This window comes from Scyliorhinus canicula, chromosome 1, assembly GCF_902713615.1.
Source record: "Scyliorhinus canicula chromosome 1, sScyCan1.1, whole genome shotgun sequence".
NCBI lineage: Eukaryota > Metazoa > Chordata > Chondrichthyes > Carcharhiniformes > Scyliorhinidae > Scyliorhinus > Scyliorhinus canicula.
The window spans coordinates 117,596,716-117,622,340 of NC_052146.1; the positions used below are offsets into that span (position 1 = coordinate 117,596,716).

At 48.3% G+C, this 25,625-nt stretch overlaps 2 long non-coding RNA genes across 2 annotated transcripts in view; one reads left to right on the forward strand and one right to left on the reverse strand.

Annotated features, from left to right (window-relative positions):
* Positions 1 to 25,625, reverse strand: part of LOC119977554 — a 71,532-nt gene that overhangs the window by 20,009 nt on the left and 25,898 nt on the right. The gene's annotated exons all lie outside the window — the stretch shown is intronic.
* LOC119977557 lies at positions 13 to 24,034 on the forward strand. The gene is made up of 3 exons (XR_005463220.1): positions 13 to 170; positions 6,449 to 6,534; positions 23,930 to 24,034. It is a non-coding gene; the product is annotated as an uncharacterized LOC119977557 (long non-coding RNA).

Consider the following 25,625-nt stretch of genomic DNA (forward strand, 5'->3'; position numbering starts at 1 on the left):
ATGGTCTGCCAAAAGCCCGCACAGTAACTGAAATCCGGCAAAGCCTCATTGTCTTAGATGTGTAGACATAAGGTTAGTTACTTGGTTTCTTATTTTAGACCACACTCCATCAGGGATAAAGTTCTACTGGGCCTCCAGATTTTCGGCGGGAGCAGGGGCCTGTCGAGAAGGTGAGTTTAACCTTTAAATAAACTTACTTTACAGCAGGAGCGGCCTCCAGGTTTTCGGCGGCAGCAGGGGCCTATCGGGAAGGTGAGTTTAACCTTTAAATAAACTTATCTTTAGAGCTGCAGGAAGTCGGCCGTGGGGATTTCTGGGAAGATTTGTTAGCACTTGTATATAAGTTGGGTGGTTGCTAAACCCGTGACACTACACTTGTAGTGTCCCCCACCCTTCCACCTCCTCTAACCTAAGGGGTTGAGGGAATATCTGGTAAGCTCTTCCTTTTTTTTTCTTGTTTTATCTAGAGTGGATGGCAGGGAAGGCAGTAAAATGTTCCTCCTGCAGAATTTTTGAGGTGAGAGACGCCGTTAGTGTCCCTGCTGATTTTGTCTGTGGGGCGTGCACCCAACTCCAGCACCTCAGAAACTGTGTTAGGGAGCTGGAGCTGGATGAACTTCGGATCATTCAGGAGGCAGAGGTGGTCATAGATAGAAGCTTCAGGGAGGTAGTTACGCCAAAGAATAAAGATAGATGGGTGACAGTGAGAGGGGATGGGAGGAAGCAGTCAGTACAGGGATCCCCTGTGGTCGTTCCCCTTAGTAACAAGTATACCGCTTTGGATACTGTTGGGGGGGGACTTACTAGGGGTCAGCCATGGGGTACAGGTCTCTGGCACAGAGTCTGTCCCTGTTGCTCAGAAGAGAAGGGGGGAGAGGAGAAGAGCATTAGTCATTGGAGACTCCATAGTTTGGGGGATAGATAGGAGATTCTGTGAGAATGAGAGAGACTCGCGGTTGGTGTGTTGCCTCCCAGGTGCCAGGGTTCGCGATGTCTCGGATCGTGTTTTCGGGATCCTTAAGGAGGAGGGGGAACAGTCCCAAGTCGTGGTCCACATAGGTACCAACGACATAGGTAGGAAAAGGGATCGGGATGTAAGGCAGGAATTCAGGGAGCTAGGGTGGAAACGTAGATCTAGGACAAACAGAGTTATTATCTCTGGGTTGTTACCCGTGCCACGTGCTAGCAAGTCGAGGAATAGGGAGAGAGAGCAGTTGAACACGTGGCTGCAGGGATGGTGCAGGAGGGAGAGTTTCAGATTCCTGGATAATTGGGGCTCATTCTGGGGTAGGTGGGACCTCTACAAATGGGATGGTCTACACCTGGACCAGAGGGGTACTAATATCCTGGGGGGGAAGTTTGCTAATGCTCTTCGGGAGGGTTTAAACTAGTTCAGCAGGGGATTGGGAACCTGAATTGTAGCTCCAGTACACAAGAGGTTGAGAGTAGTGAGGTTATGAGTAAGGTTTCAAAGTTGCAGGAGTGTACCGGCAGGAAGGAATGTGGTTTAAAGTGTGTCTACTTCAATGCCAGGAGCATCCGGAATAAGGTGGGTGAACTTGCGGCATGGGTTGGTACCTGGGACTTCGATGTTGTGGCCATTTCGGAGACATGGATAGAGCAGGGAGAGGAATTGTTGTTGCAGGTGCCGGGGTTTAGATATTTCAGTAAGCTCAGGGAAGGTGGTAAGAGAGGGGGAGGGGTGGCATTGCTAGTCAAGGACAATATTACGAGTGGTGAGGCCGTATTGGATTTGGTACTGGGTAATGAACCAGGACAGGTGTTAGATTTGGAGGTAGGCGAGCACTTTGGTGATAGTGACCATAATTCGATAACGTTTACTTTAGTGATGGAAAGGGATAGGTATATACCGCAAGGCAAGAGTCATATCTGGAGGAAAGGCAATTATGATGCGACGAGGCAAGACTTAGGATGCATCGGATGGAGAGGGAAACAGCAGGGGATGGGCACAATGGAAATGTGGAGCATGTTCAAGGAACAGCTACTGCGTGTCCTTGATAAGTATGTACCTGTCAGGCAGGGAGGAAATGGTTGAGCGAGGGAACCATGGTTTACTAAAACTTGTCAAGAGGAAGAAGGAGGCTTATGTAATGATGAGACATGAAGGTTCAGTTAGGGCGCTTGATAGTTACAAGATAGCTAGGAAGGATCTCAAGAGAGAGCTAAGAAGAGCCAGGAGGGGACATGAGAAGTCTTTGGCAGATCGGATAAAGGATAACCCTAAAGCTTTCTGTAGATATGTCAGGAATAAAAGAATGACTAGGGTAAGAGTAGGGCCAGTCAAGGACAGTAGTGGGAAGTTGGGCATGGAGTCTGAGGAGATAGGAGAGGTGCTAAATGAGTATTTTTCGTCAGTATTCACACAGGAAAAAGACAATGTTGTCGAGGAGAATACTGAGATACAGGCTACTAGACTAGAAGGGCTTGAGGTTCATAAGGAGGAGGTGTTAGTAATTCTGGAAAGTGTTAAAATAGATAAGTCCCCTGGGCCAGATGGGATTTATCCTAGGATTCGCTGGAAAGCTAGGGAGGAGATTGCTGAGCCTTGGCTTTGATCTTTAAGTCATCTTTGTCGACAGGAATAGTGCCAGAAGACTGGATGATAGCAAATGTTGTCCCCTTGATCACGAAGGGGAGTAGAGACAACCCCGGTAACTATAGACCAGTGAGCCTTACTTCTGTTGTGGGCAAAGTCTTGGAAAGGTTGATAAGAGATCGGATGTATAATCATCTGGAAAGGAATAATTCGATCAGAGACAGTCAACATGGTTTTGTGAAGGGTAGGTTGTGCCTCACACATCTTATTGCGTTCTTTGAGAAGGTGACCAAACAGGTGGATGAGGGTAAAGCAGTTGATGTGGTGTATATGGATTTCAGTAAAGCGTTTAGGCTATTGCAGAAAATACGGAGGCATGGGATTCAGGGTGATATCGCAGTTTTGAACAGAAATTAGCTAGCTGGAAGAAGACAAAGGGTGGTGGTTGATGGGAGATGTTCAGACTGGAGTCCAGTTACTAGTGGTGTACCACAAGGATCTGTTTTGGGGCCACTGCTGTTTGTCATTTTTATAAATGACCTGGAGGAGGGCGTAGAAAGATGGGTGAGTAAATTTGCAGATGACACTAAAGTCGGTGGAGTTGTGGACAGTGCAGAAGGAAGTTACAAGTTACAGAGGGACATAGATAAGCTGTAGAGCTGGGCTGACAGGTGGCAAATGGAGTTTAATGCAGAAAAGTGTGAGGCGATTCATTTTGGAAGTAATAACAGGAAGCCAGAGTACTGGGCTAATAGTAAGATTCTTGGTAGTGTGGATGAGCAGCGAGATCTCGGTATCCATGTACATAGATCCCTGAAAGTTCCCACCCAGGTTGAGAGGGTTGTTAAGAAGGCGTACGGTGTGTTAGCTTTTATTGGTAGAGGAATTGAGTTTCGGAGCCATGTGGTCATGTTGCAGTTGTACAAAACTCTGGTGCGGCCGCATTTGGAGTATTGCGTGCAGTTCTGGTTGCCGCATTAAAGGAAGGATGTGGAAGCATTGGAAAGGGTGCAGCGGAGATTTACCAGGATGTTGCCTGGTATGGAGGGAAGAACTTATGAGGAAAGGCTGAGGGATTTGAGGCTGTTTTCATTAGAGAGAAGAAGGTTAAGAGGTGACTTAATTGAGGCATACAAGATGATCAGAGGATTAGATAGGGTAGACAGTGAGAGCCTTTTTCCTCGGATAGTGATGTCTAGCTCGAGGGGACATAGCTTTAAATTGAGGGGAGATAGATATAGGACAGATGTCAGAGGTAGGTTCTTTACTCAGAGAGTAGTAAGGGCGTGGAATGCCCTGCCTGCAACAGTAGCGGGCTCGCTAACACTAAACGCATTCGAATGGTCATTGGATAGACATATGGACGATAAGAGAATAGTGTAGATGGGCTTTAGAAGGGTTTCACGATCGGTGCAACATCGTGGGCCGAAGGGCCTGTACTGCGCTGTAATGTTCTATGTTCTATGGGACGAGCAATCAGCTAAGAAACAGGAGGAAGTGTACACCCTTGATCCTTCAATCTTCCACTGCTGTTCAATATGATCATGGCTGACCTTTTACCACTTTCCTGCACGATTCCCATATCCCAAAATCACTTTTATGATTCAAAAATACACAAAATATTTTTTAAAATAATTTTTTTAAAAAAAGTCTTAGTCTCCCTGTCCTCAGGAAGAAAACATAGAAGAAACAATCAGCTCAAAAACAAATTTGAGTCAGTGAGGTAGAATGCAATGAGGGTAAGGCAGGTGAGCTATTGTAGCATCACCTGCTCCAGAAAACACTGTCAGACAGCCTCTTGTTCCTGGTTAGGCACTCCAGTCATTAACACTCCCATTTTAGGACCATCAGCACATGAGGCGCTGATCCGTCAAGACTGCTCTATCATTCAATGAAATTGTGGCTGATCTGCACCTCAGCTCCATTTGCCCTCCTTTATTCCATATCCTTCATCCAACAAATTTCTTTTAATATCAGTCTTGAAAGCTCCAGTTGATCCACAGACCTACAGGGCGGGATTCGCCGACCCCCACGTCGATCCGACCGGTTCACGCCAGCGCCAACCACACCTGGTCGCTACCGGCGTGAACAGGGCGCGACCGCTGCTTGTTTGGCCTGTGGGGGGCGGAGGGAGGATTGAGCACCGGGGGGTGCTCAGGAGGGGTCTGCCCGCGATTGGTGCCCACCGATTGTCGGGCCGGCGTCTCTGAAAGACGCACTCTTTTCCCTCCGCCGCCCCGCAAGATCAATACTCCATGTCTTGCGGGACGGCGGAGGGGAGGACGGCAACCGCGCATGCGCGGGTGACGTAATTTAGGCGCCGCCGGCCGCGTCATTCAGGCGGCGCCATTTTGACGCGGGCGTCATGGCCCGGCGCACGAGATTAACGCGCCCCGCTCCTAGCCCCCTGGTGGTGGGAGAATAGGGGGCGAGGAGCGGCCTCAGACGCTGGAATGAAACACTCCGGTTTTCACTCCGGCGTCGGCACTTAGTCTCCCTTTGGGAGAATCGTGCCCACAACCTTTTGGGGATTGAGTGTCACATTTCTATGACACTTTCTGGGGAGAAAATCCTTCCTGGCTTTGTTCCTGAACAGCTCAGATCTACTTTTAAGATTATATCCCCTTGCCCATTTTTTTGGCTCATCAGTTGTTTTTTTCCATATGTACTCAAAGGAGCCAAGGGAATTGCGGCCACAGTCAAATCAGCCATGATCTCACTGAATGGTGGAGCAGGCTCAGTGGGCCAAATGGCCCACCATATCCCTGTCTTGCGTGAAATCTCTCCTGGAGTGAGGTATCCTTTCCTCATAGTCTTACAATATATTGGGGTTTCTGTCCAGTATGCTAGCCACTGTTGGAGTCGTCATACTTCCCTAAAGGGCCTTAGTGAGCCAGATGTGTATTTGCAATTCATTAGGCTTTTAATTCCAGATTTTGATTGATTCAAATTCTGCCATGGTGGGACTTGAACCCAGATCCCCAGAGCATTATTCACCATCTCTGAATTACAAGTCCAATGACAATACCACCATACCATAGCTTCCCCACTGCATACTACACCACCCCACCTTAGGATCCTGTGATCTTGCTCGTTTGAATCCTTTTAATTTTGTGTTGATTAGGTGAGGAGGGACAAACTGGCTGAGCTTTATTCAGCCTCCTCAGTTGGTTGCAACAAATGTTTTAAAAATTTATTTTCCCCATAGATGCCTTTTCCAATCCATATGTATTTACTTTTTAATAAGGAACCAATAAAACCAGAGGCAAAGAAAGAGTGAGCTTATTAGGTACTAAACGCAAGAAAAAAAAGGGCAACGGCACACACACAGATATCAGAAGTAATAAATTTTAGAGTCCAAATAAAATTTAAAAGATACAATTGATGTCTTTGCTTGTCCTTAAGGCATGGAATGTGGAACTTTGTTGCTGTTTGAAGTTAGCTAGTTCCCTTTAAAATCAATTGGAGTCCAGGCAATCTGCACTTTATTGGAGAAATTCCATGATGTGTCGCCCAGAAATTGGTGTGTTTCTCCCTGTGCATAATTTTTAGACCACTAAAAGATCAGGTTTTTCTTCTTAAGAGAGAGTGATTTTTTACTACTCCCTTCAGCAATTCTTTCCAGGTGACTTTGATGACTTCTCTTCCTTTCAGGCTTGGCAAAATCATGTTCTTAAAGAACTCCTGTCTGTATATTCCAAGAAAGGAATTTGATTAACATGTCTTGCCATTATTAGGTGGAATAAGTAATCATAATTTTGATCTTTCATCTCATACATTTTTGACATATTTTGAGATAGTAGAAACCAACAGGAGATGGTATTATTCTGTCTACCACAGTGTTGTTTGGGTCTATCTTGGCGAGCTAACATTTCTCTATTGTCTTGCCAGAATTACAACAAGTCAAGGCTGGTCTGCAGTGCACTCCGTGTGGAAACGGTCCAGAAAACTGGTCGACTTGCAATACTAGACATCAGGTGACTGGTGATAACCATCTTTAGTCAGTGTCTTTCCTTGTAGTTTTAAAGGTTCTCTTCAAGCAGCTCAATATGTTTTTCATTAGCTGCTGAAATTTTGGTAGATCTCACTCAATCACTATTTCTCATCATTGTGGCAACGTGTTAAATACTTTTGGATCGTCCTTCAGATCACCCCTCAATCTTCTGCACTGACGATGACTATGACCCATGTTAAAAAACCTAGCCTCATAATTTAAGTGCTTTCGGGGGGAAAAGCAAAACTTACAGACACTTGCACGGGTTTGGGTATGGGTTCTAGATAGGATTCCGTGGGGCTTTCTATTTTCCCAAAGTAATCTTTTTTTTATTCATGGGATTTGGACTTCATTGGCTAGGCTAGCATTTATTACCCATCTCTAATTGCCCTTGAGAAGGTGATGGTGAGCTGCCCTCTTGAACCGCTGCATCCATGTAGTGAATGTACACCCACCATGCTATTAGGGAGGGAGTTCCAGGATTTTGACTCAGCGACGGTGAAGGAATGGTAATGTATTTCCAAGTCAGGATGGTGAGTGACTTGGAAGGAAACTTCCAGGTGGTGGGGTTCCCATGTATCTGCTGCCCTTGCCCTTCTAGATGGTCATGGGTTTGCAAGGTGCTGCCTACGGAGCCTTGCTGAGTTCCTGAAATGCATTTTATAGATGATACATACTGTTATTATACATCGGTGGCGGAGGGAGTGAATGTTTATGGAAGGGGTACCAATCTAGTGGATTGCTTTGTCTAGGATGGTGTTGAGCTTCTTAAATGTTGTTGGAGCTGCACTCATCCAGGCAAGTAGGGAGTCATCACACTCTTGACTTGTGCCTTGTGTATGGTGAACAGGCTTTGGGAAGTCAAGAGGTCAGTTATTCACTGCAGGATTCCTAGGCTCTGATCTGCTCTTGTAGCTACATTTATATGGCTAGTCCAGTTCAGTTTCTGTTCAATGTAACCTCCCCCCCCCCCCCCCCCCCAGGGCATTGATAGTGGGGGATACAGTGATGGTCATGCCATTAAATGTCAAGGGTTGATGGTTTGATTCTCTCTTACTGGAGATGATCATTGCCTGCTACTTGTGTGGCACAAATGTTACTTGCCACTTGTCAGCCCAAGCCTGGAGATTGGCCAGGCCTTGTCACATTTGCACGTGGACTGCTTCAGTGTCTAAAGAGTCACAAATGGTGTTGAACGTTGTGCAATCATCCGTGAACATCCCCACATCAGACCATATGTTGGAAGCAACTCTGATGAAGCAGCTGAAGATGGTAGGGCCGAGGACTCTACCCTGAGGAACTCCTGCAGTGATGTCTCAGGACTGAGGTGACTGACTTTCAACAACCACAATTATCTTCCTTTGTGCTAAGTATGATTCCAACCAGTGGAGAGTTTCCCCCTGATTCCCACAATTTAAGTTTTGCTAAGGCTCCTTGATGCCATATTCAATCAAATGCTGCACCTCACCTCTGGAGTTCAGCTCTTTTGTCCATGTTCGATCCAAGGCTGTAATGTGATCAGGAGTTACATGACGCTGCCGGATCCCTAACCAAGCATCCATGAGCAGGTTATTGCAACGTAAGTGCCGCTTGGTAGCACTGTTAATGACCCCTTCCATCACTTTACTGATGACTGAGAGTATGCTGATAGGATGGTAGTAATTGGCCCAGTAGAATTTGTCCTGCTTTTGGTGTACAGTTTTTCACATTTCCGGATAGATACCAGTGATGTGCCTGTACTGGAACAGCTTGGCTGGGGATGCAGAAAATTCTGGAGCACAATTATTGGAATATTGTCAGGACAAAATCTTCAGTTGTTTCTTGATACAATGTGGGTGAATCAAATTGACTGAAGACTGGCATCTGAAGATTATTGCAAATTCTTCAGCCTTGTCTTTTGCAGAGATGTACTGGGCTCCTCATTGAGGATGGGGATATTTGTGGAGCCTCCTCCTCCAGTGACCTGTTTAAATGTCCACCATCATTCACGACTGGATGTGGCAGGACTGCAGAGCTTAGATATAATTGTATATGGGTGTGGGATTGTTTGGCCTGTGTATAACATGCTGCTTATGCTGTTTCGCATGCAAGTAGTCCTCTGTTGTCGCATCACCAGGTTGACACCTCATTTTTCGGTATGCCTGCTGTTGCTCCTGGCATGCTCTCCTGCACTCTTCATTGATCCTTGGCTTGGTGGTAATGGTAGAGTGGGGGTATGCAAGGCCATGCATTTACAGATTGCAGCTGAGTATAATTCTGCTGCTGATGGCCCACTGCTTCTCATAAATGCCCAGTCTTGAGTTGCTAGAAACATTCTGAATCTATCCCATTTAGCACAATGGTAGTACCACACAACATAATGGAGGGTATACTCAATGTGAAGACGGGACTTTGTCTCCATAAGAACTCTAGGGTGGTCACTCCTACTGATACTGTCATGGACAATGTATCACATGCTGCTTATGCTGTTTCGCATGCAAGTAGTCCTCTGTTGTCGCATCACCAGTGTGACACCTCATTTTTTGATATGCCTGCTGTTGCTCCTGGCATGCTGCAGCAAGCAGGTTGGTGAGGATGAGGTTTAGTACATTTTTCACTCCTGTTGGTTCCCTCACCACCTGTCGTAGACCCAGTCTAACTGCTACATCCCTTAGGACTCGGCCAGCCTGCTCAGTCAGTAGTGGTGCTACCGAGCCACTGTTGGTGATGGACATTGAAGTCTCCTACCCAGATTATATTCTGTGCCCTTTCCACCCTCAGTGCTTCCTCCAAATGATGTTCAACATGGAAGAGTACGGAATCATCAGCTGATATGTGGTAATGTGGACGGTATGTGGTAATCAGTAGTAGATTTCCTTGCCCATGTTTGACCTGAAGCCATGAGACTTCATGGGGTCCAGAGTCAATGACAAGCCCTCAGATGTTATTAAGGAGATCTTTGCACTGGTCGACAGGGCTGGTTTGCCATTTCCAGTGGCTAAGTCGATGCTGGGTGGTCCATCGGTTTCTTTCCTTTTAGACTTTGTAAGGGCCTTCATACAACTGAGTCACTTACTATGCCATTTAAAAGTTAATCAACTACATTGTTGTGGATCTGGGAGTACATATACGCCAGGACCACAGATTTCCTTCCCTAAAGACCATTAATGAACCACTTGGGTTTTTTACAACAATCAACAATGGTTTCATGATTATCATTAGACATTTGATTCCAGATATTTATTGGATTCAATTTCCACCGTTGCCATTGTGGAATTCAACCCCTGAGTTCCCAGAGTATTATACTGGGTCTCTGGATCACTAGTCCAATGACAATACCACTATGTCATCGCCTCTCCCAAACTGCTCGAGACTGTAGTTTGTTAAAACCATTATTCTTTATTTACAGCTACGATGAACAAATTGGGACCTCTTTGTTACTCAATCAAATGGTGTGACACCAACAGCACATCAGCATCATGTCTTTGATGATAACCCGTTTATGCTACATTTCAATTTACAAGGGAAGTTTTTCAAGTGCGGTCTTCAGTCAAGAGCACAGCTTAAAATTAAATCAGTCTGGTCCAATAACTTTGGTAATGGTAATTAGGTGCCGCCCACAAAGGCTTTAGGCATCTCTCTCCATCAGAGAATGACAATTGGTTACGTAGCTTAAGAGACACGACTGCAAATCAAATGAGGAAGGAGGCAGGCTTCCCTCAATAATCATAGTCAGGACAGGAATTCCATAGAATCCCTGCAGTGCAGAAGGAGCCCATTCAGCCCATCAAGTGGGCAACATACCTAGGCCCACTCCCCGATCCTATCCCCGTAACGCCACCTAACCTGCATATTGGACACTGAGGGGCAATTTAGTATGGCCATCCATCTAACCGGCAAATCTTTCATCAGTGGGAGGAAACCAGAGCACCCAGAAGAAACCTGCAGACACGGGGAGAACACGCAAACTCCACACAGTCATCCAAGGACAGAATCAAACTCCAGTTACTGGTGTTGTGAAGCATTGAACCCATGATTATTATACTGCATACTAGCCATCTAGCCAACTGAGCTAACCAACCCCGACAGTTAGCTAAGCATTTCAATCAGAGACTAGCAGAGAGAACAACTTCCAAGAGGAACTGACTGGCTCTGACACATAGCAAAGTTCAAAAAATGTACTTTGTAATTGAAACAGATGAAATCAAACAAAACATTTTGGAACTGCTGGCAAATGCGAGAAATTGGGAAATGGAATTTGCGGATCCAAAACGTTAACTCAAGTTCTTTCTCGTTAAATATTGCCTGACAGACAGAGCACTTCCAGTATTTTAAAGTTTTTATATCAGATTTGCAGCATCTGTTTGTGACCTAAAACAGATTGTCTGGTTGATTATTTTATTGCTGTTTGTGAGATTTTGCTATGAGCGAATTGGCTGTCATGTTCCTTTCCCGAAAGACGCGCTGTTAGGTAATTTGGACATTCTAATATCTCCCTCCGTGTACCCAAACAGGTGCCGGAATGTGGCGACTAGGGGTTTTTCACAGTAACTTCATTGCAGTGTTAATGTAAGCCTACTTGTGACAATAATAAAGATTAGTATTATTATAGTAGCTGTTGTAATGTAGGAAATTTGGCAGTCAGATTACGCACAGCAAGCTCCCACAAACAGTACTAAAATAGCTGATCTAGTAATTCATTTCAGTGATGTTGATTAATGATAAATAGCGGCCAGAACACTCCTCTGTTTTTCTTCAAACAGAGCCATGGGATCTTTTACATCAACCTGAGACTGCAGGCAGGGCCTTGGTTCAACTTCACATCCAAAAGAAAGCACTTCAGCGCTCTGCTGGATTGCTACTCACTGAGTCACAACTGATAGTGCCACGTTTTTCCAAGTTTTGAAGTTCTTCAACAAGAACTATGCACAGACACGCAGCGAATAAACAGACCAAAATGTGGCCACTTTGCATCAATTTACATATTTGTAAAAGGTCTAATAATCCTAATGAATGCACAGTGTTGCCTTGAACTCGGTAAAGTCATCAGCCTGTTGAATATGTAAGTTCAGTTTGAACTGAATAAAAATCTGGCAAATATTACCCATCTGTCTTTCTGTGTTTGAGGGTGAGTATGAGCCATTGAATCATAGAGTCATACAGCACAGAAACAGGCCCTTCAGCCTACCATGTCTATGCTGACTAGCAAATAGCAATCTATACTCATCCCATTTACCAACACCTGGTCCATAGCCTGTTATGTTTTTTTATAATATTCATTTCTGGGTAGTGGACATCAATAGGATCTATTTCCCAGACCCTGGATCCCTTGAGAAGATGTAATGATCTTTCCTTTTAAACTGTTTCAGTATAGTGTGGCGAGGTGGATCCCACAGTCTAATTCGGTAGAGAATTATGGGATTTTGACTAAAAGGCGATGAATGAATGAAAAGATGTGTCCAAGTCTAGATGGTGTGCATGATATGAAGGGGAACTTGGAGGTGATGAATTACCGTGAACCTGCTGCCGTTATCCTTCTCTGTGGCTCCTCTGGTGTTTGGGAGGCGCTGTCATATATTCTGTCTGTGGACTTTCTTTGATGGCAGGTGACAGGCACTCCCACTCCAGAGCTATGGGGCGCGATTCTCCACTCCCCACGCCGGGTGGGAGAATCGCGGGAATGCCGGGCGATTCACGCCACGCCGCCCTGGCACACCCCGCGATTCTCCCACCCGCCGCTCGGATGAATCGCCGCTCGCCGTTTTTCACGGCGACCAGCGATTCTCCAGCCCGGATGGGCCGAGTGGCCTGACGTTCCCGACCGGTTCACGACGGCGGCAACCACATCTGGTCGCTGCTGTCGTGAACATGGGCGACAAAGTTCCGATTGTGGCTTGTGGGGGGCGGAGAGGGGAGTGAGCACCACGGCCGCGCTCGGGAGGGGACTGGTCTGCGATCAGTGCCCACCAATCGTCGGGCCGGCATCTCCAAGGGACGCACTCTGTCCCCTCCGCTGCCCCGCAAGATCAAGCCACCACGTCTTGCGGGGCAGCTGAGGGGAAGACAGCAAACGCGCATGCGTGGGTTGGAGCCGTCAGCTGTCGTGACGTCAGCCGCGCATGCGCGGGTTGGAGCCGGCCAACCTGCGCATGCGCGGCTGACATCACTTAGGCGCCGCCGTCGCGTCATTCTCGGCGCGCAGCCTTGACGCAAGTGTCAAGGCCCGGCAGCCAAGATTTACGGAGCCCCGCTCCTAGCCCCCTGGGGGGGCTGAATAGGGTGTGAGGAGCGGGCTCCGAGGCCGTCGTGAAACTCGGCCGAGTTCACGACGGCCTTCCCGATACCGCGCGGGAGCGGAGAATTCTGCCCATGGCCTAGGTTACGGGGATCACCGGTGTCGGAGGGTGGAGAAGGGAGAACTAGAATGACCAAAATAAATAGAAAGCAGGGAGCACAAGCAACACATATCTTTGGCTTTCCGTTTAATATTCATCCGGCTTGGAGGTGAAATGAATGAGGATTATTCTGCAGGGCGCGAGCAAAATTGGGAAACAGAAGAGTCAAGATAAGCTGGGATGTGAAAATTTATCTTCTGCCCTTTTATTCTAATGAAAGAATTAGTATAAGAAATAAAAACAGAACTTTAGAATTTAGAACTCTGCACAACAAAAAAACAACAGCCAAACTGGGCGGTCAAAGATTGAGGCACGAACAAACACATATCAAACTGAGGAAAGTTTTCAGAGCTTATTATTGGAATATATTTAATTCCCACTGGGATCCAATTTATAGGTGGATTCGTTGTGCTGTGTGCATTTTCCTGCTCTGATTGCCATTCGCTTTCAGCTGACTAGTTATCCCGGCTCTTTTTCAATGGACTTACTGATTTACAATTTGTTTAATTAAATATTGAAAATTCCATTACTGTTCACTGCCACTGAATGAGTGCCTAACTTCTAATAATCCCGATTTGATAACACTGACAGCGGCAATGCTGAAGAAGGGATCTTTTACAGTCCACTCCGCTTCCAGAAGTAGATTAAACTCGTCAAATGGTTCCCCGTCTGTCCTCTCAGGTGGATGTAAAAGATCTCATTGTCAGAGCCGGGGAGTTCTGCCCAGAGTCCTGGACAAATATTTATCCCTCAGTCAACACCGGCAAGCAAAAACAGGCTTTTTTGGTTATTTATCAGATCGGTGCTGCTTGGGAAAGCTTGCAGTGTACAAATTCGCTGGCATGTTTTCTACATTACAACAGTGACTGCACTTCAAAAAATCCTTCTCTGGCTGTAAAGTGTTTTGGGACATCCTGAAGTGGTGAAAAACATTTACAAAAAAGCAAATTCTTCCTTTTTGTTTAAGATTGATAAATATTAATGTTTGTTCAGTAGATGTTTTTTAAAAAAATAATTTTTATTGAAAAATTTTGTATAACAACGAACCGCAAAAAAATACCAACCATAACAATAATAACAGTCCTAAACATTCGCCCATCCTTAATGAACAACAAAACATATTAACAACAACTTGAATTAACACAATATTAAGTTAAATAACCATAGAAATAAAAGAAGATAGAAACAGTAGAAACAATAAAGAACACCCTCCTTCCCCCCCCAACCTCCCCCCCGGGTTGCTGCTGCTATTGACCAAGATACCTATCTTTGAGCCAGAAAGTCCAGAAAAGGCTGCCACCGTTTATAGAACCCTTGTATTGATCCTCTCAGGGCAAATTTGACCCTCTCCAATTTTATAAATCCCGCCATGTCACTGATCCAGGTCTACACACTTGGGGGCCTCGCATCTTTCCACTGCATCAAGATCCTCCGCCGGGCTACTAGGGACGCAAAGGCCAGAACACCGGCCTCTTTCGCCTCCTGCACTCCCGGCTCCACCGCAACTCCAAAAATCGCGAGTCCCCAACCTGGTTTGACCCTGGATCCAACCACCCTCGACATCGTCCCTGCCACCCCCTTCCAGAATTCTTCCAGTGCCGGGCATGCCCAGAACATATGGGCATGATTCGCTGGACTCCCCGAACACCTGGTGCACCTGTCCTCACCCCCAAAGAACCTACTCATCCGAGTCACAGACATGTGGGCCCGGTGCAGCACCTTAAATTGGATGAGACTAAGCCTCGCACAGGAAGAGGAAGAGTTGACTCTCTCCAAGGCATCCGCCCAAGTCCCATCCTCTATCTGCTCCCCTAGTTCCCCCTCCTATTTAGCCTTCAGCTCCTCCACTGACGACTCCTCCACCTCCTGCATTAATGTCAGACACCTTCCCCTCTCCGACCCACACCCCCGAAAGCACTCTGTCCATCGCCCCCCGCGAGGGCAGCAAAGGAAATTCCTCCACCTGTCGCCGAGCAAACGACTTGACCTGCAAGTATCTGAACATGTTCCCTTGGGGAGCCCAAATTTATCTTCCAGTTCCCCCAGGCTCGCAAACCTCCCGCCAATAAACAGGTCCCTCAATTTACTGATGCCCACTCTATACCACCCCCTAAATCCCCCCTCCGTGTTCCCCGGGATGAACCGATGGTTTCCACCCAGTGGAGCCTCCAACGAGCCCCCTGTTTCCCCCCCGATGCCGTCTCCACTGTCCCCAGATTCTTAGGGTCGCCGCCACCACCGGGCTCGTGGTATACCTCTTAGGAGAGAGCGGCAACGGCGCCGTTACCAAGGCACCCAGGCTCGTACCTCTACAAGATGCCATCTCCATTCTTTTCCACGCCCCCCCCCACCCCCCCCCCCCCCCCACCCCCCCCCCCTACCCACCCCCCCCCCCCCCCCCCCCCCCCCCCCCCCCCCCACCCCCCACCCCCCCCCCCCCCCCCCCCATCACCATCCAGGAAAACCCTCTTCACTCTCGGAGTCCCATGTGCCCACACAAAGCTCAAAATCCTGCTAGTCACCCTCCTAAAGAAGGCCCTGGGGATAAAGATGGGCAGGCACTGAAAGAGGAACAAGAACCTCGGAAGCACCGTCATTTTGACGGACTTCACCCTCCCCGCCAACGACAATGGCAGCATGTCCCACCTCTTGAACTCCTCCTCCATCTGATCCACAAGCCTGGTGAAATTATGCTTGTGAAGAGTCCCCCAGTCCCTGGCCACCTGCACCCCCAGGTACCTAAAACTCTCCCCTGCCCTCCTAAGCAGGAGCCTACCAATTCCTTCCTCCTGGTCCCCAGGGTGCACCACAAACACCTCACTCTTGCCTAGATTTGGTTTATAGCCTGAAAAGGTCCCAAACTCAGCTAGCAGCTCCATCACCCCCAGCATCCCTCCCACCGGGTCCGCCACATACAGCAGCAGGTCATCGGCATACAACGACACCCTATGTTCCTCCCCACCCCGCATCAAGCCTCTCCACCTCCCTGAATCCCTCAACACCATCGCCAACGGCTCGATTGCCAATGCAAACAACAAGAGGGACAGGTGGCAACCCTGCCTGGTCCCTCTGTAAAGCCGGAAGTACTCCGAACTCCTCCCATTCGTGGCCACACACGCCATCGGGGACTCATATAGCAGCCTCACCCATCTAATAAACCCTTCACCAAATCCAAACCTCCCAACACCTCCCATAAGTACCCCCACTCCACTCTATCGAAGGCCTTCTCCGCATCCAGCGCCACCACTATCTCAGCCTCCCCCTCAATCGCCGGCATCATGATGACATTCAACAACCTCCGCACATTCGTGTTCAGCTGCCTTCCCTTAACAAAACCTGTCTGGTCCTCGTATACAACCCCTGGCACACAGTCCTGTATCCTGGTGGCCAGGATCTTTGCCAGCACCTTGGCATCCACATTAAGGAGAGATATGGGCCTGTATGAACCACACTGCTGGGGGTCCTTGTCCCCCTTTAAGATTAGAGAAATCAGCGCCCGTGACATCGTCGGGGGAAAGTCCCCCCTTCCCACGCCTCATTAAGTGTCCGCACCAGCAGGGGGCCCACTAGGTCCGCAAACTTTTTATAAAACTCCACCGGGAACCCATCCGGCCACGGCGCCTTCCCTGACTGCATCTGCCCGATCCCCTTAACAAGCTCCTCCAGCTCAATCGTCGCCCCCAACCCTTCCACCTGCTCCTCCTGCACCTTCGGGAAAGATAGCCTGTCGAGAAAACTCTCCATTCCCCTCCTCTCCACCGTTGGCTCCGACCGGTACAGTTCCCCGTATAAGTCCTTGAAGATCTCATTCACCTCTACCCCCTTCTGCACCACATTCCCACTCTTATCTCTCACTCCAGCAATTTCCCTAGCCACATCCCGCTTGCGGAGCTGATGAGCCAGCATCCTATTCGCCTTTTCACCATGTTCGTACACTGCCCCTTGTGTCTTCCTCCACTGTGCCTCCGCCTTTCTAGTGGTCAACAAATCAAATTTAGCCTGCAGGCTGCGCCTCTCCCCCAACAATCCCTCCTCTGGTGCCTCCGCATACCTCCTGTCCACCTCCAGCATCTTCCCCACCAGTCTATCCCTCTCACTCCTCTCCCTGTGTGCCCAGATGGATATCAGCTCCCCACGAATCACTGCCTTCAGGACTTCCCAAACCATCCCCACCCGGACCTCCCCCATATCATTCACCTCGAGGTACCCCTCAATACTTGCCCGGACCCTCCTGCAAACCTCCTCCTCCGCCAACAACCCCACACCCAGCCGCCACAACGGGCGCTGGTCCCGCACCTCCCCCATCTCCAACTCCATCCAATGCGGAGCGTGGTCGGAGATTGCAATGGCCGAATACTCGGCCTCCTCCACTCTCGGAATCAGTCCCCTACTCACCACGAAGAAGTCTATCCGAGAGTAGACCCTATGTACGTGGGAGAAGAAAGAGTACTCCCGTGCCCTCGGCCTCACAAACCTCCATGGGTCCACCCCTCCCATCTGGTCCATAAACCCCATCAGCACCTTGGTCGCCGCCGGCCTCCTACCCGTCCTAGAGCTGGACCGATCCAGTGAAGGATCCAACACCGTATTGAAGTCCCCCCCCCCCCATAATCAGACCTCCCATCTCTAGATCCGGGACACGTCCCAGCATACGCCTCATAAAGCCCGCATCATCCCAATTTGGGGCATACACACTAACAAGTAGCACCTTCTCTCCCTGTAGCCTGCCCCTTACCATAACAAACCTACCCCCCTTATCCGCCACCACCTCAGATGCCTCAAACGACACATTTTTCCCCACCAGAATCGCCACTCCACGGTTCTTCACATCCAACCCGGAGTGGAAAACCTGCCCCACCCACCCCTTCCTCAGACGGACCTGGTCCGCCACCTTCAGGTGGGTCTCCTGAAGCATTGCCACATCTGCCTTTAGCCCCCTCAAATGAGCAAGTACCCTAGACCGCTTCACCGGCCCATTCAGTCCTCTCGCATTCCAGGTGACCAACCGGATCAGAGGGTGTCCCGCCCCTCTCCCCCGTCGACTAGCCATAGCCCATCGACTGCCCGCCCCAGGCCAGCACCACCCGCCCGACCGAGTCCCCACGGCGACAACACCTCACCTCTGTCCCCCCGGCCCACACCAGCTCCTTCCTGACCCTGCCAGCAGCAACCCGGTAGTCCCCTTCCCCCCCCCCCCCTCCCTCCCCCCCCCCCCCCCCCCCCCCCCAGGCTAGGAACCCTCCTAGCCGCGAACCGTCCTCCATTGTACTTCCGTGGGTCAAACTTCTGCTGACCCCGGAAACTCCCGCCAAAAAACCCGACCCCTCCCAAAGTGGGATCATCCCCCATCCTGTCACTCCTCAGGGCACCGCTCCAGTGCGGGGAAGAACCAGTTAAGGCCCCCCCCCCCCGTCATTGTCTCTACCCCCCAGCCCCGCAACGCGGGAAACCAGAGGAAAGCCCGCGCTTTCGCACTGCCCCACCACACCCTTCTGACGCAGCTCCCAAATACCAGCCCCACTCCATACCCCCAACCCGACATAGAATACAGCAAACCCCCCCAACCCTCCCCGCAAGATACAAAACTCAAACAATGCCCCCTAACAAAAAGACAGAACAACACCCCAATAAATAACCATATCAAAATTACAAATCTACAGAAAAAACACAGCAACAGCAGAAACCAGCAATAAAGCATTACAACCGACCCCGCAACCCCCAACCCCTAGTTCGAGTCCAGCTTTTCCGTCCGCACAAAGGCCCATGCCTCCTCCGGGGAATCAAAATAATAATGCCGGTCCATATAAGTTACCCACAGGCGCGCAGGCTGCAACATTCCAAACTTTATTTTCTTCTTATAGAGCACCTCCTTCGTCCGATTAAATCCGGACCACCGCTTAGCCACCTCCGCACTCCAATCCTGGTAGATCCGTACTACCCCATTCTCCCAATTGCTGCTCTTCACCTTCTTGGCCCAGCGCAGCCCACACTCCCGATCACTGAACCGGTGGAACCTTACCAGCACTGCACGTGGGGGTTCATTCTCCTTAGGCCTCCTGGCCAGTACTCTGTGAGCTCCCTCCAGCTCCAGGGGCAGATGGAAAGATCCTGCCCCACTAGCGAGTTCAGCATCGTGGTCACGTAGGTTGTCAGATCCGACCCTTCCAGCCCCTCCGCAAGGCCCAAGATCCTCAGATTCTTCCGCCTCATGCGGAGATCAAGCTCCTCGAAGCGGTCTTGCCACTTCTTGTGGAGTGCCTCGTGCCCCTCCACCTTGCTCACGAGGACCACGGCCTCCTCCTCTCGTTCAGCGGCCTGCGCCTGCAACGCCTGGATGGCAGCACCCTGGGTGATCTGAATCTCCGAGAGCCTTTTGTTCATTTCCTGCAGAGAGCTCAGTACCTCAGCCTTGAAGTCTGCAAAACAGCGCAGGAGAGCAGCTTGCTGCTCCTGCGCCCACAGCCTCCACTCCTCTGGTGCTCCGCCGACCGCCATTTTGGAATCCTTCCCCCGTTTTTTCTGGGAAGCTGCTTTTTCCCGCTTTCCACTCCGAGTTCGAGGCATGAAATGTGGAGAAAGTTGATCACCACACCTTCTCCCACCGGGAGACGTCGAAAAAATTCTGTTTTGGGCTCTAAAAAGAGCCGAAAAGTCCGTTTGAATCGGGAGCTCCCAAATGTGCGGCTTCCTACGTCATCGCCGCCACCGGAAGTTCAGTAGATGTTGACATTGCTGCATCTCCAGTAACACAGAAACTTACGAAAATAAATGCAGAAATGAGCAGTTACTCCATTGAACCTGAACGATGCTCAGGATGTCTGAAGAATCATCGCTAGACATTTCCTACTCCTTCCCCACCAGATTGGCAGAATCTAAGGGCACAATTCTCCGCCCCCACGCCGGGTGGGAGAATAGCGGGAGGGCCTCCTGGCATTTTTCACGCCCTCCCACTATTCTCCCCCCCCCCCCACGCCCACCCCACGCGGCGAGCGGCGATTCTCCGAGGCCGACGGGCTGAGCGGCCGGGCCTTCACGCCCGTTTCAACACGGCAGCAAACACACCTGCTCGCTGCCGTAGTGAGACGGGCGCCAGATGAATGTTTGGGGCATCTCGGGGCCCGATTGGCACGGCTGTACCACCGATCGCGGGCCTTGCGTCTGTAACGGACGCACTATTTTCTCTCCGCCGCCCCGCAAGATCAAGCCGCCACGTCTTGCGGGGTGGCTGAAGGAAAAGACGCCAACCGCGCATGCGCGGGTTGGCGTTGTCCAACCTGCACATGCGTGGCTGACGTCACCGTGCGCGTCACGTGACGCTTGGCGTGACGCTTGGCGTGCGGCCTTGACGACCGTCGTCAAGGCCGTGCTGGCGTGACGCCCGGGGCCCCGCTCCTAGCCCCGCCCGGGGGGGAGAATCGGGTCCCGGAAGTGGACGCGGAGGCTGCCGTGGGTAACGGCCTGTCCCACGGCAGCCTTTACGATTCTCCGCATTTGAGGAGAATCTCGCCCATGTGTCCAGGAGAGGCAACGAGAAACCAGACAAAGAAACTCAGGGCCAATAAGTGAAATAAACTTCTGGGAAATTCCTCTTTAACTCCTTCAGGTGATGGGAAGCAATCCAGGAGATTAAATGGTGCAATCTGAGTGAATGTGGATGCTAAGGGAGGATAGTAAGCAATACAAGATAATCAACACTGTGAAGGAACATGCGTGGATGCTTTTATTCCAGACTCTGGAATGTTCTATCAATATATTATTCAGTACCAACATGAAGATTGTCTATTCACACCACCATATTCACCAATGAGGTGGAGATTCATGATTTACTCAATAGAGTCTGTTTAAATGTCAGTCTCCAGACTGACATTAAAAAGTATATACCAAACTACAAACACGTCTCCCAACAGAAGTAGGGTGATTTCTCCTCAGAATGCATTCAGGAGAGGAAAGTTAGATACAAATTACGTGAGTAAAATAAATTCCACACATTTACAGCAGCAATTGAAGGGGATTTTTACCTTCTGGCTGGGAAATAAGGGGGTTCCTTGACATAGCCCCACAACGGAAGTCCGGTGATATGAAATTACTACATATGTTTACTCCCATTTAGCTGAGAATGTGCAAAAAAAAATACCAGGAAATGCTTGGTGTCTGATAAAAAAAATAACTTTCTATCAAAACGTTCGTGACACCTAAGAAGATGATGCTCAATGAAGAATAAATATTGAGCAGGAAACCAGGGAGAACTTGCCAGCCCTTTTTTGAAACAGTGCCAGGGGAGGCGTAATCTAACGGAAACGTTTCTCAGTGTCTTGGGCGTGATCTACCCAAATCTGGGCAGAGATCCATAGCACGCATGATTAGCCGGGTGCTTCCCCACTATTTAACACCTGTCCATGTAGATCGGGGCCTCAGCAGGGAGTGCACGGCACTTAGCCCTGAGCCATACCCTGAGGAAATGCCATCCTGATCTCTCGAGCCCATGATGTGACTCTCCCCCTTACAGCGCCAACTCACTATAAGGAGGTATTCGGCCACCAACTCACTATAAGGAGGTATTCGGCCACCAACTCACTATAAGGGATAACTTCAACCCCCCACACCTGCGCAGGGCACCTCCTGGCCGGTTCTCTGCCATGCATAAAATGCCAATGCGGCTCCCTGCCAGTGCCCCGGGATGGGTAATTTGGGATCAGACTAAGAATGGTATTGCTGGCCTGCGGCTCACTCCAACAAGATCCCTGAGTATTCCCCACCCACAGAAGTGTAAAGAGCTAATCCACGAACAATTTCCTTTTGGTTGTTGGCCTATACAATTGGATCTCGTGAACAAGGAGAAGCAGGTTAAATAGTTGCTCGGGTTCATCCATTTCATAGAGTGATAGAATTCCTGCAGTGCAGAAGGAGGCTATTCAGTCCATCGAATCTGCACTGACTCTCTGAAAGAGCACACTACTCAGACCCACTCCCCTACCCCTTGCCTGTAAACCCACCTAACCTTTTTTGGGGCACTAAGGGCAATTTAGCATGGTCAATACACCTAACCTGCACATTTTAGGACTGTGGGAGGAAACCGGAGCACCCGGAGGAAACACATGCAGACACAGGGAGAACGTGCAAACTCCCCACATACGGTCACCCAAGGCCGGAATCAAACCCAGGTCCCTGATGCTGTTAGACAGCAGTGATAACCACTGCGCTACCGTGCCTCCCATAATTTATATTGTGTTTCTCAATGTCTCACATAATAATTTTTGCCCCTTCTGCAAAATCTCTGCAACAGATAATTGAAAGTTGCAGTCACAGATTGATAAAGAATTATACTTACGCAACTCTTCAACCTCCTGAATATGAAGGAAAGCAGATCAAGAACCTCCAATCCTAGTGACCCCTTAGAATCAATAATATTCAATGTCATGTGATTCTTAGGTTCCATACAAAGAAAGGGAACATGCTGATGGAGGGAAGGGCAAAATTCAAAGTCCTCAGATCTTTTCGGAACTGTGACTAATGACAATTACTGACACCAAGAGACTCATTTGGAGCTGGACACTGCAGCATTAGATTAGAATGAGGAGGGGCAATTGATAATTCAACCAACCCCCCAGTTTCGCTTACTGGATATCAAGCTAACTGAGATTAATTTTTTTGTTTTCCTCTGATGATATGCTGTCTCCTTCCAGTCAAAACCCCATCATCACCTGACCCAAAATCAAAAGCCACACTTTCAGTTCCTTTGTTCTTGCAAACTATTGCCCCAATCTCCAACTTTCTTTCCTTCCAAATAAATCAGTTGTTGCCCCATCACCCCCAAATCCATGCGCAATTTCATATTGGAAGCTCTGAAATCAATTTTTCACTGCTGCATCAACATTGAACTGGCCCTAATCAGACTCACAAAAAATAACTCCTGTGACCGTGTGGTATAGTTCCTACTCAACCTCTCTGCAACTTTTGATATGGTCAACCACACCACCCTCCTCAAACAGCTCTCCCCACATTGTCCAACTCAATGGTACAGTCCTTGTATGGTTCCTTGCTTACCAGATGCCAGAGCATCTCCAGCTAGAGAAACAGGATCAGCGCTAGAAAGGGGCATGGCATGGGATACTGTCCCTTAACTGGTCCAGCACAAAATAGAAAGTTTTGATTTTTCTGTGCTGCTAAATATTTTTCTTCAATTTCAGATTACAGGAGCAGAGGGTTGGTTTCGATGACAAGAGCCCATTGGATCGTTGATCCAGAATTTCAGTGATCACATATCCTCATTACATCGTGGTTTTAAAATTTTAAAAAATAAATTTAGAGTACCCAATTCATTTCTTTTTTCCAATTAAGGGGCAATTTAGCGTGGCCAATCCACCTAGCCTGCACATCTTTGGGTTGTGGGGGCGAAACCCACACAAACACGGGGAGAATGTGCAAACTCCACACGGACAGTGACCCAGAGCCGGGATCGAACCTGGGTCCTCGGTGCCGTGAGGCAGCAGGGCTAACCCTCTACGCCACTGTGCTGCCCGATTACATTGTTGTTTTGAAGTGAATGTCTGGCCTGAACCTGATGACCCACACCAACTTTTAATCATGTCCATTGTCTTTCAGTTATGGCCTTGCTCATCCCCTATTTTCGACACTCCACAATTGGCACCATGCCTTCACCTGCCTAACCCCTAAACACCAAAATTCTCTCTCTAAACTTCATCTCTCCACTGATCTCTCCTCAAATAAGGTGATCCTTAAAACTGACCTCTTTAACCTGTTGAAATATCCCTTTGTGTGACTCAGTGTTGTTTATTTTTGGTCAACTGTCCGGATATCTCTTTAATTGACTCATTGACTTGATATTTATTTGCTTTCGTTAACACTCCAGTGTGGGATATCCTGCTCCAATACTCTTGTTGTTGCTGTGTAAGAACACGCTTTCTGTTGCCTGCCCTAAACGTTCCCTTTACATCTCTAACCCTGGGACCTCTGGCTCTGGGTTCACTTTCTCAATCCTTTCAGAAACCTCCACAACAAGACAGCCAGAACCACGTTGAAATATGAGAGGTTGCTCACATAGCAAGAGGAGATGGAGAGATAAAGGACATGCATCACTGCTGCCAGCAGAACTGAACCGAGACAGAGAACATTCGGCAGCTATGAATTTAGCAACACTGCTGAACACACTGAATAAATAAAAAGGGAAATCATCATCATTGCACCCTGAAGACAGGCTTCTGACTTTTATGGAGTAAGTTACACACAATATTGACTTCTCTAGAGGTGGTGTATTTAATAATGCATGTAGCAACATTTGATTAGTGGCAGGTTGAGCATTGATTTGACCTCCTCCTTCTCCCCATCTCCATGTTTCAAACTGCTTAAAGTCTTTACGTTTTTTTCTTTTACACAATAGTTTAACATGCAGGAAATGTAGGGCTTGAAACCCAGGAACCCCTCACCCCATCAACTCTCTGGATCCATTACCTTCTGCTGCACATGAGCCTCTGTGGATGTCAGGTGGGAACAAGATTTTGGGCTTGACTATGAATTTTAACCATTTCCCCAATGATAAAAAAGACTTCCCTGATTAACTCTCTCAAGGCTCACATGAATATCCACCTGGGTGAGGTAGCAGAAGGTACTTGGCAACATTTGGAATTAAGTAACTAGAGAACACACATTTAAGATAATTGTCAAAAAAGATGCCACAGAGGCAAGGTGAAGAGAATTTTAGTTATTATTATCGGGAATGCACAGCCTGAAAGGGTGGTGGAGCAGATTTGATTGTGACTGTTGAATGGAGAGCGGATAAATGCTTGAAAAGGAAAAGATTTTCAAGGTTCCGGGGGAAGAGATTAATTGCATAGCTCTTTCAGGGGCAACTGTTTAGAATACCACCCTCTTTGGCACCAATATCAGGAAATGTTGATCTTCATTCCAAACATCAGCAGAATGTGTTGCAACTTCATGATGGGCCAAATGGCCTCCTTCTGTGCTGTGAAATTCTGTGATTTCAACATAAGTTGATACTCAGAAGGAGAGGAGAGAATAGTCGAGAGATGTTGGGGGAATGGATTGGGTGGGTAGGGGAAAACACCCGTTAGTACATAAGGATGAACAGATTCAAACAAGGTGACACGAGAGGCAAAGAGGTTCAGCTAACAGTTTAAAGCTGAATCATAGAATCATAGAATTTACAGTGCAGAAGGAGGTGACGTTGTTCCTTTTGCAAGGTAGAATTACAAGACCTACTGGTCAATCGATACAGTGGTAGAGATGAAATGGGGTCCAGGGAGATAACAGTATGTTAATCATTAAATAATCGCTCAACATTCCAATAAATGTTTTCTAGATGGAAGAGCAGATGGCTGGGAAGGAGTCACATGGCTGTAACACAATCCCAGGATTGTGGAAAACATTCAAAAGCAATTAAATCAATGCTTGAGTGGTTTACACCAGCCACTGCAACTGTATTTCCCAGGAAACCTCCGAGGATGTTGGTAGAATGTTTCAGAGGTCAGCCATTTCACATTTTAATATTCATAATTAAAATGTTCGGAAGAAAAATCTTTTTGCAAGTGCTCTATGAAAGTTAAGATATGTATATTGTCAAATATAAAAGGCTCCTCAGTACACAGGGGATACAACCCTGAGAGCTGGCTTCCTCTATGTATGCAAGATAGTTTAATTCCTTTTCAGACAGAAAGTTTTCCAT